Source organism: Patella vulgata, chromosome 4 (genome assembly GCF_932274485.2).
Source record: "Patella vulgata chromosome 4, xgPatVulg1.2, whole genome shotgun sequence".
Lineage (NCBI taxonomy): Eukaryota > Metazoa > Mollusca > Gastropoda > Patellidae > Patella > Patella vulgata.
Genome location: NC_065882.2, coordinates 45905817 through 45921251, shown reverse-complemented (window position 1 = coordinate 45921251; position 15435 = coordinate 45905817).

Sequence of the window (15435 nt, the reverse complement as noted above, 5' to 3'; positions counted from 1 at the left end):
TCCACAGGTAGACATACATTGAAGGGGCCCAAGGAAGGAGACGCAGTTGCTTTAGAGTTTGTCCTACACATTTGGGTATTTGCGCCCCATTTCCAATGAAATAATCATGTTGTTCTGATGCTCAACTAGTATCAAATATATACTCTTCAAAAAAAGTAGGGGATATTCAGAAACAATACAAAACTGCGGAAATGCACTGCTGTTTTTATTAGAAGTAACCAGTTTATTTTAATTTCCTACACATGAATATAAACATTTCATATGGGCGGCTTATCTGACAGCCCCATTTCATTCGCAAATAGATACACCGTCAAAAGTGAAAATGGACGTTTTTGATTTTTGTCTTAATAATGAGTAATTGCTCCACCAATCCTCAGATATTCAGCAATTCGTCGTGGCATGCTCCTAATCAACCGTCCAATCACGATTTGGGGCAATCTGACCCACTCCTTTTGCAGTGTCACGGTCAATTCTTCCAGTGTTGTCGGTTGACGTTGACGTCGACGAACACATCTCCCGATCAAATTAAACGTAACACACTAAAGCAAAGATACGCTAAACAGTAAATTTTATGCAAGAACCGATAGGAAAGCAAACATGAATAGATAAACCAGCACGCGGCAGTTTTCATCAACCCTTCCTTGAAGTGTCAAATTTGACATGTATGGCGCTATTGCGTGTTGCATGTGCAGCTCAGTTGTTCTGTTGGGGCGATAACTTCTTCATCTGTGAACATACTCTCAAAGCATGTCAAGTGTCCATGACTATTTATCATATTACAACCGGCATAGGTATTTGCATTTTAATATCCCCTCAGATTTTTTACAAATCACCTCGAGCATGTTCCACACATCTCAACATTTATCAGCTTTTTGTTCAATCTATAAAAGCCTACATTCCTACACAATGTTTTGTTTCGTCAAGTGAAACAAGAAAATGTATAGGCTATAAATGGAACAATAGAACATGGCTTTGAAACTGGATAGCTCATGACGCAGGACAGCCAATGACGTAGCTTGAAGCGACCACTCGACATTTTACTACTCGCAGAAGTAGTTTTATTCCTGTACCACTACACGCTTTCTTGACAAGTAAATTCGCCTTACACCTTCACAAAGAATATTAAGTTTTGTTCAAAATGATTTTTACGTTTTTATATAAAATAAATACACAACCGACCGTACAACATTAGTGTTACTCTTAAGCGTAGTACATTCACACTTTTAAATGATACCGTGATATTTTGATCGAAATGATTTTTTACGTTTTTATATAAAAGAAATGCACTCCACACTGAATCTATACTGACAGTGTACATTCACACTTTTAAATGATTTCATGATACCTTGTAGTTTTCTCACATCGGGTAGCGGCGAAAGGCAAAAATAGCATTGTGGCACAATGCTGACAAAAATGAATTGATTTCTGAAAATAGACTACAATAGGGCCTACAATTATCATTTCATATGGTGTTTCTGTTTGTAATGAATTATATAATTTAATCAAAACAATGTAAACATTTTTCCATTTGTTATTAAATTTTAATTAACTACTTCTTTTTTAATTTTTACGTGTTTCCCAATTTTACATGCCATTTCAAACCTGCCATTATTATTTGTGAGATATTTTCCTATTTTCCCATTTATTAAATATTTATTCCTATGCCGTTATTACTTAAAACTACAATTTCATATTTTTAAGTTATATTTTCAAAATGTATTAAAATAAAACCTTAAAATCGATGCTATGTATAAACAGCCTTGCCTTGATAAAGAATCAGGGGCGCAGATCGCCAAAAATGAGTGGTGGGGACAGTCCATGCGCGGGCGACTATTGGTAAAGAGGGGGGTTTTGGGGTCCTCCCCCGAAATCTTTTGAAAACTAGACGCTCTAAAACGCACTCTGTGAGTATTTTCAGCATCATTTTCTGGCAAACATTTCTAATCCCCGGGGCAGCAAATGATACGAAATCTAATTTAAAGACAAATCTTCAAGCCACCGTTCACGATTTATTCTCTCATGTACAGTACAAGAACTAGAAATATTTACATTACTGAGATTCCAGCTCCGCCTCCATTCCTAATAGTGTTCGAAGACTACGTAAAGTCTTTTTGAGCAAAATGTGTATTCAATTTGATACACAAATGTAGGCCTACAGGCCTAGGCTACAAATCTTTACGACGCAGTGTAGATCCTAATAATAATTTAAAGAATATTTTCTTTAGAAATTTATAAGTGTTCATACAGAGTCGGGCCCGTAGGCTGGAAGCAAGGTGGGCCGGTTCGTTTGTGAAACAAAAGGACCGACTATATAACCGAACGCTGCTGGCGTGAGCTGCTAGAAGTGGGGGGGGGGGGAGGGGTACAATATTTTGAATTTTTGTTACAAAATGGTGTCTAAATATGCATTCTCAGCGATTCTGAGGAGTTTTTACCAATAACAAAATAGTTCAGAGAGTAATTTTTTAATTGAAAAAAAAAAAAAAAAAATTCAATAAAGTGTTTAATATATTTAAAACTAAAAAAACAGTACACTTCTATCCACTCTGCCCGTTTCTTTTCATTTGTCTTCTTTCTAGACGGCCCATGACAGGTTTTAAAAAATGTATTTTCCGATAAATTTCCTAAATTCCTAAACCATCTTCAAAACAGCAAAAAAATTTCAATTACTTGTAATAATAAGTACACGATAAGTATCATGTCCCCACCACTAAAAATATTGGCGGGTACGCGTCCCGGTGTCCCCATTGGGATCTGCGCCCATGTAAAGAATAATCCTATTAATCCTATAATTCACTATTGCCAGTTGAGAAATTGGCAAAAATATCATTTTCAACTTCAAATTCAAACGTTTGAAGATAGCTATTCCATGGTAGGGAATAGAAAAACAAGGGAGGTAATTATGAGACTAATTGTGTTATTATTTCCGGTGTTATTATTTTTGAGTGTGAGAATGATAACTATGATCGCATAATAGTGAGTTGACAACCTTTTGAGCAAAAGACATATAAATGATTATGTTCTGACTGTCTTAGAAAATATGAAATTGTAGCTTTAAATACTACGGAAGCGTATAGGGGTCATGCAAAATTTTGCCTCGAGATCCTGCGATCCTGTGATACTTTCTCGAAATCCCGTGATCACCTGGTAATTTTCTCGAGATCTCAATTTAATGTTCTCGAAATCCCCTGATAATTTTCTTGAGATATTGACATCCTGTGTAAATTTTCTCGAGAATTCGAGTTAATGTTCTCGAGATATTGGCATCCTGTGTAAAGTTTCTCGAGATCCCGAGTTAATATGAAACCTTATATAATAGTGTCTCCTCGAGGTGATGCAACCATTGGCCCAATACTTCGCACCAAATTTGATAAAAAAAAAATACTCTAACATTTGTTACAAAGAAAAACCGCTAACTAATGAAAGAATAAACGGACAATCGATAGGGTACCCATGATTTACACTAAATTTGAAATATGATTAAAATCGATAGGGTTCATCGTCTTATGGCCCAAATACTTCACACCAAATATGAAATTCAAATCCCTACCACGTTAGCTTTAATGTGTGATGCTTTGAATTACAGACATGCTTGTTAAAATATTTCAATTTAATGTGTGCGCGACGTTTTATTGAAAATGTCATTTTTTGCACGGTTTTCAGACCGTATTTAGGTTTTAGAATAAAGCTAGACACAGAGTTTATTGTCTTGTGGCACAAGTGCTTCGGAGCAGATTTTAAATCAAAAATCTTGAAAAACTTTTGACACTAATGATACAAAAGAAATTTGAACGATAGCCACGCCAAGTGTGGAGATACGCCCACGCAGCATCTATGCCTCAGGAGCAGATTATTCGAAAGGAAAACTAGGTTGTTTAATAAATTGAATAAGGATCTAGCATTCTTCAAGAAATCTAATCTCTATTGTATTCACGTGCTTGTTATATCGCTGGGAGAGAAAATCTTATAGTGCTGAAAATTAACAGGGGTCATCCTTGTCGCGGAACACTGAATTTCGAAAATCCGTTAAAAACAAGGTTTTCAAAGAATGGAGAGTATAACTCCGGAACGGAAGATCGCTAACCATTGAATATCAATAAAGTTCATAACCCCAAAGCTTGACACAAAATTTTAAAAGTGAAGCCTCTATCGTGAACAAGGCTTTCAGGGAGCGGGCGGAGAGGGAGGGGGGTATATTAAGGAACAGAAGGTCACAAAATGCTGAATATCCATAGGGTTCGTCCTCTCATCGTCCCATATTTGAAAGAAATACAAAGACGGTAACTCTCGAACAGAAGTTTACGGAGTACTGACAATCGAAAAGTCCTAGTGCTTCACACCACATTTGAAAACAAAATCAGTTTAAAACTGTAGCCTCTATTGCGTTAACAAGTTTTTCGGATAAGGGGCATAACTCCAGGAGGATAAGGGGCGCTAGAAGCGACAGGGACCGTCCTCTCATGGCCCCAATGCTTTGGGGTTATGAACTTTATTGATATTCAATGGTTAGCGATCTTCCGTTCCGGAGTTATACTCTCCATTCTTTGAAAACCTTGTTTTTAACGGATTTTCGAAATTCCGGGTCAAGGATGACCCCCTGTTAATTTTCAGCAATATATGGTTTTCTGTCCCAGAGATATAACAAGCACGTGAACACGATAGAGATTAGATTTCTTGAAGAATGCTAGATCCTTATTCAATTTTTCCTTTCGAATAATCTGCCGTTGAGGCATAGATGCTGCCTGGGCGTATATCCACACTTTGCGTGGCTATCGTTCAAATTTCTTTGAATCATTAGTGTCATAAGCAGAGGAACCCTATTTATTTTCGGCGGAACAATAATGAACCCTATTTATTTTCGGCGGAACAATAATGAACCCTATTGATTTGCAGCGCTCCTTGGCGTTTTGTTATGTCGTTATTCCTATTTTCCGGTAAACCTTGTGAATGCGTTAGAGCCCACAGTTTTTCAAGATTTTTGATTTAAAATCTGCTCCGAAGCATTTATTGCCACAAGACAATAAACTCTGTGTCTAGCTTTATACTAAATCAAAATTTGGTCTGACAACCATGTAAAAAAATGACATTTTCTATTAAAAGTCGCCCAAACATTAAATTGAAATAATTTAACAAGCATGTCTGTAATTCAAAGCTTCACACATTAATGCTAACGTGGTAGGGTTTTGAATTTCATATTTGGTGTGAAGTATTTGGGCCATAAGACGATGAACCCTATCGATTTTAATCATATTTCAAGTTTAGTGTAAATCATGGGTATCCTATCGATTGTCCGTTCATTCTTTCTTAGCAGTTTTCCTTTGTAACATGTTAGAGTATTTTTTTTATCACATTTGGTGCGAATTATTGGGCCAGTGGTTGCATCACAACGTGGATACACTATCATATAAGGTTTCATATTAACTCGGGATCTCGAGAAAATAAACACAGGATGTCCATATCTCGAGAATATTAACTCGAATTCTCGAGAAAATTTACACAGGATGTCCATATCTCGAGAACATTAACTCGAATTCTCGAAAAAATTTACACAGGATGTCAATATCTCAGGAAAATTATCAGGGGATTTGGAGAACATTAAATTGAGATCTCGAGAAAATTACCAGGTGATCACGGGATTTCGAGAAAGTATCACAGGATCGCAGGATCTCGAGACCTTCTACAAAATTTTGCATGACCCCTATACGCTTCCGTACTTATGAGCCACCGTAATTACGGCATTGTTTATTCAGTTATGACATGTATATACATATAAAATACCTGAATAAACATATTTACAAGGAAAAAATACTCTGGCTTGCTAGCCTGGAGGTCGGGTGTTCGATCCCTCCATTGGCCAAGAAAGTTCATCCAGATTTTCGACGTGGTTACCCCATTGTCAGTGATGCAGGACGGAGTGCCTCAAAGGACAGCTGTTTAGTCGTTCGGATGGGACGAAAAACCGAGGTCCCGTGTACACATTGGCGTGCACGTAAAATATCCCTTGACAGTTGGAATTCAATATGAGAGTAGGCCATAGTGCCGCTGTCCGGGCAAAATTTCCCTCATAGCACACTGTATGGCGTATGCCCGTCTTCATTTGGCCCAGTTCGGAGAAGAACAGTAGAACGTTAAAAACCTATTTCATTTCACTTCATTTCTCAACTAGTGTGCCGTGGCACACACGTGTGCCACGAGATCGTCCTAAGTGTGCCGCGAAATTTTGAACGGCAAACTAACTAATTGCGAATAACCATGTGATCCCAATTGGTTATTCACTGGTGTCTACAGGTAACTTCATAGCTGTGTTTTTCTATATTTAATTTGAGTCATTCTATGTATCTATGACTAGTCTCTGTCTACGGATCTATGCCTTATATGACTTGCCATGTTTTTATTTTGCAAAATTGAAATATTTTTCATATATATTTAGCCGGGTGTGCCGATATTTTTTCATGTGTTCCAAGGTATTTAATATCAACCAAACCAAGCACTAAAGACATTAATAATGCACTAAATTGAAATACTTTTAAGAAAAAATAGTCCCTTTAACAGATTAGGAATTCAAAATTTTCTACAGTATATAAATGGGAACTAATATATAAAGCACAGGCAAATAATTATAGATAGATAAAATAAATATAGCATAAAAATCAAACAAAATGGAGAAAATTAAAAATTTGTAAAACAAAAATTGATTAATTAATAAAACCATTTTATATAAAAGAGGCATTAACATTCGAAATGTTCACTAAATGTTTAAAAATAAAGGTTGATTTCATCCTACAATAATACATTTTTATAATTATCGAATGTTACTATTAATTATTGATGATCCCTCTATATTATTTCAAATTTTCAGGCCAAATCTTTATATTCTATATAATGAAACAATATTAGAGATGGTTTGGTATTTGACATTAAAAACAAAAATGTGATTAAAAAGGCAATGGTGACATATAACTTTTGGGTTTCCACAATAAGATCTGTAAAAGAATTTGATGACTTTATATTCAGAATTTAGAGTTGTTTTCTTTCTTTGGTATTAATATTCACTAAATATATATAATTCTCCAAGGATGTTCAAGTGATTATTATAAATACACTTATCGACAAATGGGGTTTTGATGTGGATTTAACTTGGTACACCAGTCATGGGTATAGAGTTGAAAAGAGCATAATTTAACAATATATTATATTATTTTGAGACTCATATGTATGACTACATGCGAATGCAAGAGGGGGGGGGGGTATTTTAGTCAGGTAGCATTATTGCTTACTCGTGTACACCAAAAACACGTCATCTCGCCTAAACAGATGTTTTACGCCAAAACGCTTCAACTTGATTGATTGCCATGTTTTTGGTGTAGATTTATATCTTTTCTTGGGCGCCGAATCGAACTACGGCTTTTAAAATGTTCAAAAATCGACGTAAATTGATTTTTTCAACGATAGTTGGTATACAACGATGAGCACATGAGTGAGTAGACTGTGGGAAAGTTACGACAACTCATTTCCAGGCGCCATTTTGGGTCCCAATTATGACGCCATAAAAGCTATGACGTCATGGCTTCATACAGGTTTACATACCAAAATTTGTTTTTTTCTTGCAGTATTAGGCGTTGAGGGATAATATAACGTTTTACCCTAAAAAAAATGCAAAAGAAACCAATGCAGTTTGGTTCAGTGATAAATATATCAAACAAAATCATACCCAAAATCGGGGAATTTTCTGAGAGCGATATCTCGTAATCAGTGTGTTTTACTATTTACTCGTTGGATTATAAATGATTTCTTTTTAAATTCCTCAAACACAGAGTGGTTATGCAAGCGAAATGTGCCGAAAAATCGAATTTGTTACATGGTGCCGGGCGTTTCTTTCATAATGGCCGCCAAATTTGGTAATATTATTATTATTATTATTATTACAGCATATTTATAGCGCGCCCTTTCATAAAACATGTTCAGGGGCACTTTACAAAGTGACAATGTAATCATAAATAAACAACAAGATTATGGACATGTTAACAATTGTATACAGAGTCAGTTAAAAGCCTCATTAAATAAATGTGATTTAAGTTGTTTTTTAAAAGAATATAGAGATGTACAACATCTTAAACTAAATGGTAGATTATCCCATAAAACAGGTGCTTGATAACTAAAAGAGACTAGTTGAATAGTTTTGGGCTTTAAAAATAGTTTATCTGATGTACGTAATATTCGACCATTATATCGTGGTTATGTACGCGAAATGTGCGGAAATCGAATTTGACAAACATCAATTAAAGAAATGTATTTTCCATGTGGTGCCGGGCATTTCTTTTAAAAGGGCTACCGAATTTGGTAATACATGTATAAGGCAATTTAACAAAAAAAACATAAATTTGGTAGACTAAAAGGGCATCTCTTAAGATACGTAAGATATGACTTTTGCAATGTCCTTTATATGGTTTTCGATGTCTCTGAATTTGAAGATAAATTTTGAAAATACAAAATAGCAGCAACACCAATTGGCGGATATTAAATTAATCGTCATTTTTCCTGTTGGATATTAGATAGTGTCTCTTAAGCATGATGTACACTGTAGTTCGATGTACCCTGTAGTTCAGATACAGTCTCCAAACCGTGTTTACACTGACTGTAGTTTGGGTGTAGTTCGTCAAATGAAGATGAATTTTACGATACAAAAAAATGAATATATTGTAAACGCGCTTTAAATATCTGGATGCGATAGACTTCGTGATAAAAAATTCAAGGTACATTATATCATTGGCAATAATAAGATCCAATTTTAGTTTTTAGTTACACACTGTTAACCACCAATAGATGTTTTAATGACAATAAATCATAAAATGTATTCAGCTCGACGTAAGACATAAATAGATACAGTTGGTTTAACTTGAATAGAAGTTTTAATTATCTATGCTGCATATATGCATATATCACCTTGCAGCTGAATCACATTACATATCTTTTTAGTTGATGTTCATATCGTCTTACGTATTTGTGAACATCAAGGTTAGTGCGACCCATTTGTGACAATTTCTAGTTCCCAAATATTAGCGATTTAACTCCTTTAAAAGCGAATGCAAGTTAAATATGTTTAATCAGAGGCGCCCCCCCCCCCCTAATTTTCAACAGTGCCCTTTTTTACGGCTGAAGGTGCCTTTTCTCAGACTCAAATATGTCAGTTCCCAACCCGTTGTAGGGATCCCAAATGACTCGAACCATCGACTCAAACACACCAGTCTGGGAAATAGCTCTTGGAATGGCTACAGGTGCAAGGAAATGACGGATAATTTTCTTGGGGACACCCCCCCCCCTCAGCGGCAAGCCCCGTCTCCGCGGTCAATGCCTTCATTTTGCAGCCCCCCCCCCTTTTCAAAATTCCTAGATCCGCCCCTGGTTTAATAGTACTTTTATCTAGTGTATCTTTTATTTTGATTTTTCTTATAGAATAAGGCTATATAACAATAATGTGCGCTTCTTGTTGTATAATACTAATAATAGTATGTTCAGCTATACTTTTCGTTTAAATAATGTATGTTTTATGTCCTATATACACTTATTCGCTGAAATCTATGACATCCAACAATATAATAGGTCATATAAATAGATAATAAGTTTGCATGACGTCATAGGAAATTCCTGGCTTCACAGTTGTCGACCAACCATGCAATGTGAAGTAGATGTCAATATGGTTATGTGCATAGGCGTACGAGCTGGGGGGGGGGGGGGGCTGGGGGCGTCGACCAACCATGAAATGTGAAGTAGATGTCAATATGGTTATGTGCATAGGCGTACGAGCTGGGGGGGGGGGGGGGCTGGGAACCAAATGCTGGGAAAATTTGGGCACACAATTGTACTTTGTAAAAGTTGTATAAAAAAATATTGTGTTCTTGAATGTGTCCAATTTAACAGCGAATTTATTATTATTATGTAACATACTAAGAACCTAACTACATTTTTGGGGCACCAACCACCACCGCCCCCCAGTCAAAAATTTCCCCGTACGCCTATGGTTATGTGTAAGAATATTCAGTTCAATATATTCACGGTGTATGATTTTATTCATACTTCAATTTTAGTGAGTTACTTCTGCAACGTTTTTAGAAAAAATTGCTATTAATTTGGCCAGTACTGTAATAGCAAGTGTATTAATATTTTCTGTTCAGTCTGTACACAGTAACATATCTGAGAACCATATTATCATTTCTGCCCAAGGCTCCCTGTGATTTATAGTTAGCAGTGATACAAGGCAATTACCAATTTTCCATGCTCTTGGCCTGAAGAAATAAAATAATAAAAGTCAAGTTTTTATTATTATGCAAGTGGAAAAATACAATTCTTCATGGTATGATTTGAATAAATACAACTGATTTGAAGTTGGAATTATTATTTGTCTAAGATGACTGGGCATTTACAAATTGAAATAGCTACTCTTCATCAAGAAAATACATGAATATTTTTCCCAATCCACCTGGATTTTATTGTAGGTCTTTGTACGTGAAATAGCTTTATTTAACGTCCGCTTCCACCGAAGTGATATTGCAGAAAATTAACAAATTCGGATTCCCTTTTAAAGGAATTAGACTACACTATCGCTGGATTGTATTATATTCAAAATGGCGCCCAGAACACAAAACAAACATTGCAATTCAGGGCGGACTGGTGTCGAGGTTGTATCCTAAGAATGATTTTTTGAATATTTAATCAAACAGAACACAATTATGCACATGCAGTTATGATATAATATTAAATTAGCTTACCTCAAATACCTCGAAATATACTGTTTGGTCAGTTTGTCCGCCCGCCATATTTCTATTAGTCACACATCCTTCGGCCAATTAAAATGGACGTATATTTTGTTTTAACCGAAACGAAAAATTTGCGTTATAAATACATTGTATTAAAAAATACCAAAATCACAAACCTGATGTTCTTATTTTCTGAACAAACTTTTTTCACAACAATATCACTTTTTTTCGATACTAATGCTTAATAATACAGTTAACATTTGCAGTACCACAGGGTTTAATACCGCAAAATTACTTCAATAAATATTTCTTTCTTTGTTTTAAGAGTAATTCATTTTAATTGGTCATTTACAGGTAAGAATAAATTTCCAATTTCGATTAATGAACCAATTAAATTAAATAAAAAGATTAACTCGACTATTTCCACGCCCATTCAAACATTTTTTTAAAACGTAGATATAACACAATTGTTATTGTCTTTGATGTGTCAAGTTTATTGGGGCGATATCAATCAGACACTTCCAAATGCAGACATTGTAATAACCTGTCTCTGTATATTGTCTGAGACAAGATGTGAAAATAAACAAAGAGTAGAATCAGAATAATCTTTTATTATATCTAATTAAATAAATAGTTTATATTTAGATAATAATTGACTAAAACTTTGATCTCTTATATCAGTATACTGTTATAAAATACGTTGTTTTAAAAGAGATATTAAATGCAAATCACGATACATACATTGCGATTTCTACTTAATGTTTGTAATAATTAATATAATATCCTTTTAGATAATTAGAAATATTAAAAAATAAATCAAGTGAATTACTCGACATTCAAATTCAGGAAGAGTGGTTTTACATATAGGCTAGGCCAGATCCCTAATCCAGTTCCCCAATCCCATTCAGATTTTCTCAATAAATAAAAAACATAATGTGATAAAGGAACATAATAAATGTTATCTTTAATGTCGACGTAATTAATTATATGGAAAAAAAAAACCACATAAGATTTTATAAATGTACACAAGTTTGTGTTAAGACATTGAAAAGAACACAAACTCGTGTCATTGCAATGCAATACAACACAAACATGTGTTAAATATTTTTAACACAAGTTCTTGTGTTGAGATCCAACACAAGGGTTTTTTCAGTGTACAATTAAACAGAATAATGTTGACCTTACACGGTGCCTATATGAAACACTTACTCAAAAATGGTAATTTTCCAGCCCTAATAGATGACGCATTACATTTTCTATATAGGAAAGAGCGGGTTTGATTTACCCTCAGACAATCTTTTGGAGCTCGGGAGATCACCATACCTATAGCCTCCTCGACTTAGAGGCTAGGGTGAACACATCATCCTAGCGCGAACCTTATGTAGAACTAGCAAGAATTATGTGGTTCTTGTCACGTTTAACAGGCGATACGTTTCAAGTCAGTAGCTTGAAGCGTATATATGGTATTAGTGTCAGTGGCCTGTGGCACGAAGTAACAGTATATTGTCGCATACATAATATATTATGTCAACGCTTGGGCGATATAATATATTATGTCAACGCTTGGAACTAGGATGGAGGTGACTAGGCATGAACTTGCAACGATAGATTTAATTGGCGCTTTGATAACCAATGAATGCTTTGGAGACATATTTTGGCGGTATTTTCCATCATGGAATCGGTAAGTTTCGATTGTTTTTTTCTTTTCTGTTTTTTCTCTCTTTTCTGTGTCCTAACCCTAACCCTAACCCTAATCCGAAAGAAAAGTGCCCTTTTTTGAAATTCTGACATCACAGGTGCCCTTTTTCTGATAAGGATGCCCTCTTTTATTTACAGGGACACTTTCTATTGTTAAGGGGGTGGACCGGTCCCCATGGTCCAACCCCTGGATCCACTCTGATGACGCGTACATTCCACTGAGTCTACAGGTCTAATATGCTAACACGCTTGGAGCGTCAACACAATATATTATGTCGCCCAAGCGTTGACATAATATATTATGTATGCGACAATATACTGTTACTTCGTGCCACAAGCCACTGACACTAATACCATATATACGCTTCAAGCTACTGACTTGAAACGTGCAGGGTGCGTTTAAGCCGTTCTGAGTTAGAAAGGATATTAAACCCAGAACGGGGATATTTTAATAACTCAAAAATTACTATCATAACTTTGTAGTTTCCTGTATGTATTTAATTATATAAACTAAGTAACAACATAAACGGTGTTCCAGAGTCAGTTATTTGATGATTGAAATAATTGAGCCAACAACGTGAAGTCGAAGAAGGTTCTAGACGATAATGTCACAGCGACCCCAAAGTGCCACACATCTGTACCCCGTAGTGCCACAGTAGCAAGTACCTAGACGTCTGTCCGGAGCTGGAAACGCATCTTCGGTTTTAGAATTCATTGTCGTTATAATTATAAGTTTCGAGGGTTGTGTTTAAGATAACGTCATATGCAGGTTAGAGAAGCGTAGCTCGTCTCGTACACGACACCCCGCAATTATTTAAAGCTATCTGGAACGATCGTCCTTACCAGGATTTAGGACCAAGTCCGACCCCTATCCCAACAAAGGTACCTATATTTTATTATTCTACCAATGCTGACTTACTCCAAGATATTATTAAAGTTGTCATGTACAGTATTCACAAGAAATGTTTCTAAAAATGCAGAAATTCACAGTTTAACAGTTCTTTTAATGACTGTATAAACATAACAAAGCGGACACTGTAATTACTGAATCATGCTTGTTGATGGGCAGAACACTAAATCACAATGAAACCCTTCGGATGTATTATTAAAAGTCTTCAGAAGTCGTAGATGTTTTACTGTTTACTCAGTTCTATACAATCACAAGATACAAGAGCATATAATATAGACACTCCATGATGATCAGGCCCGGAATTCACAAAGCAGACTTAAACTGGCATTATGCAAACGCTAAATCTGCCTATCGCAGACCTTTCTTTAGGTCTGAAATGTTATAGAAATTATTAATTAGACATTAATTAACTTACCAAAGCGGGAAGACCATAATCAACCCACAATGGCATCAGATGGCTGCGATATAAGTAGATTTAAATACGTATTGTGGTCGATGTGGTTACCGTAAAAATGGATAATCGAGACTTTTTTATTATCGTAACAACGGTAGTAGTGACAATCAAGGCTAGACTGAATTGTATCGCTACTATCTGAACTTTTCTGCATATTCTCTCTTCATTATCTATTTCTTTACTATTATAGCGCGAACTGTCATTTCTTCATCTAATCTTACCTAACGCCGCTTTAAGTTAAGAATTTACTCAAAATTGTTCGCCTTACTTTAACTAAAATATAGCCCTTTATAAAACTTTTGTTGTTTTACTGTTTTAAATATACTAATAAGAAACTAAGTGCAAAGTTTGGTTCTACTGGATTAAAGACATTTCTCATAAACAGTGATTGACAGTTGAGTCGGGTCCTGGGTCCGAATTGAAAGGATATCTTAAGTCTAAGATAGTCACTTAACTACTAGCTTTCACTAAAAAATACGTAACTTCCTGTAAGTTAAGGGCAAGTGGTATTAAAAGGCACTGTTAAGTATCAAATTTTCCCTTAAAGTTAAGCTGCCTTAACTTTTAAGTGTTAGTCTTTAAGTGGTGTTCAAAGGTCAGTTTAAGTGAAAAATATCCACCTATGGGAGGTACCTTAAAGTTAAGTGAGATTATAATGATTTATTTTAACGCTGTAGTAGCAGTCTCGTAATGGCGATTTTAAACGTTCGGGGATTCAGATTGAAACAAAGACAATGTCGCCGAGCGTAGCTGGCCTCAAATCTTTTTTTTTTTCATCGTCAGCTTTGATGTTGCAGTGCCATAATAGAGTATAAGGTTATTACCACGAGATAGTCAAGGATATCTTTTTCCGATCATTTACCATGTTGGTATTGCTTAATCACGTTTCCACGACTTTCATATAATAAAGTTAAATTCATTTGTGATGACATGGCGTTACAGATTTCAGAAATTATTTATACTACCGCTAGAAGCAAGGCACGATTTATTTTTTACAACCCATATACATAATCGGTAGTATTTATTTAGGTAAAAAATGCATCTTTCGTACACACAATGTACCGTCAACGCCAGGCCTTTGCAAATCTAAAAAGTAGGTACTTACACAATGTCTATGAATCTCTCAAATGATAGATTTATAAACAACACTGAATGATTTGTCCAGTCTAACTTAGAAGGCAAAGGTCATTATGTATTGCTAATATGTTATTTTCTATTCGTGATATTTTGTTAAAAAATTAAAGTTTATGTAAACTAATGTAAGGGGGCATAACTTGCTTACGATGTTAGAAATTTGTTATTTTTGGCAGTGGAGGGTATTCCATAAATTAAAAAATTATGCTATTTGGCGAATGTGAGTATTCCATAATTTAAGTGTGCAGTTAAGTTTTTCACATAGCCAGGTCTACGTAAAATACAACCTTTGAATACCGATTTAAGGTAATACAGTCAGTTAAGTGTAAAAATTAAGTATTTTTACTTAACTTTTAGAAAACCTTTGAATACGGACCCAGATCTCGTGACAATCACACTTATAAACTTATGTACTTATGTATCCTCTCACACCCCCAAACAGCCTTATATAGCAACTGTTCGTCTTCAGAGGAATTGTCGGTGAA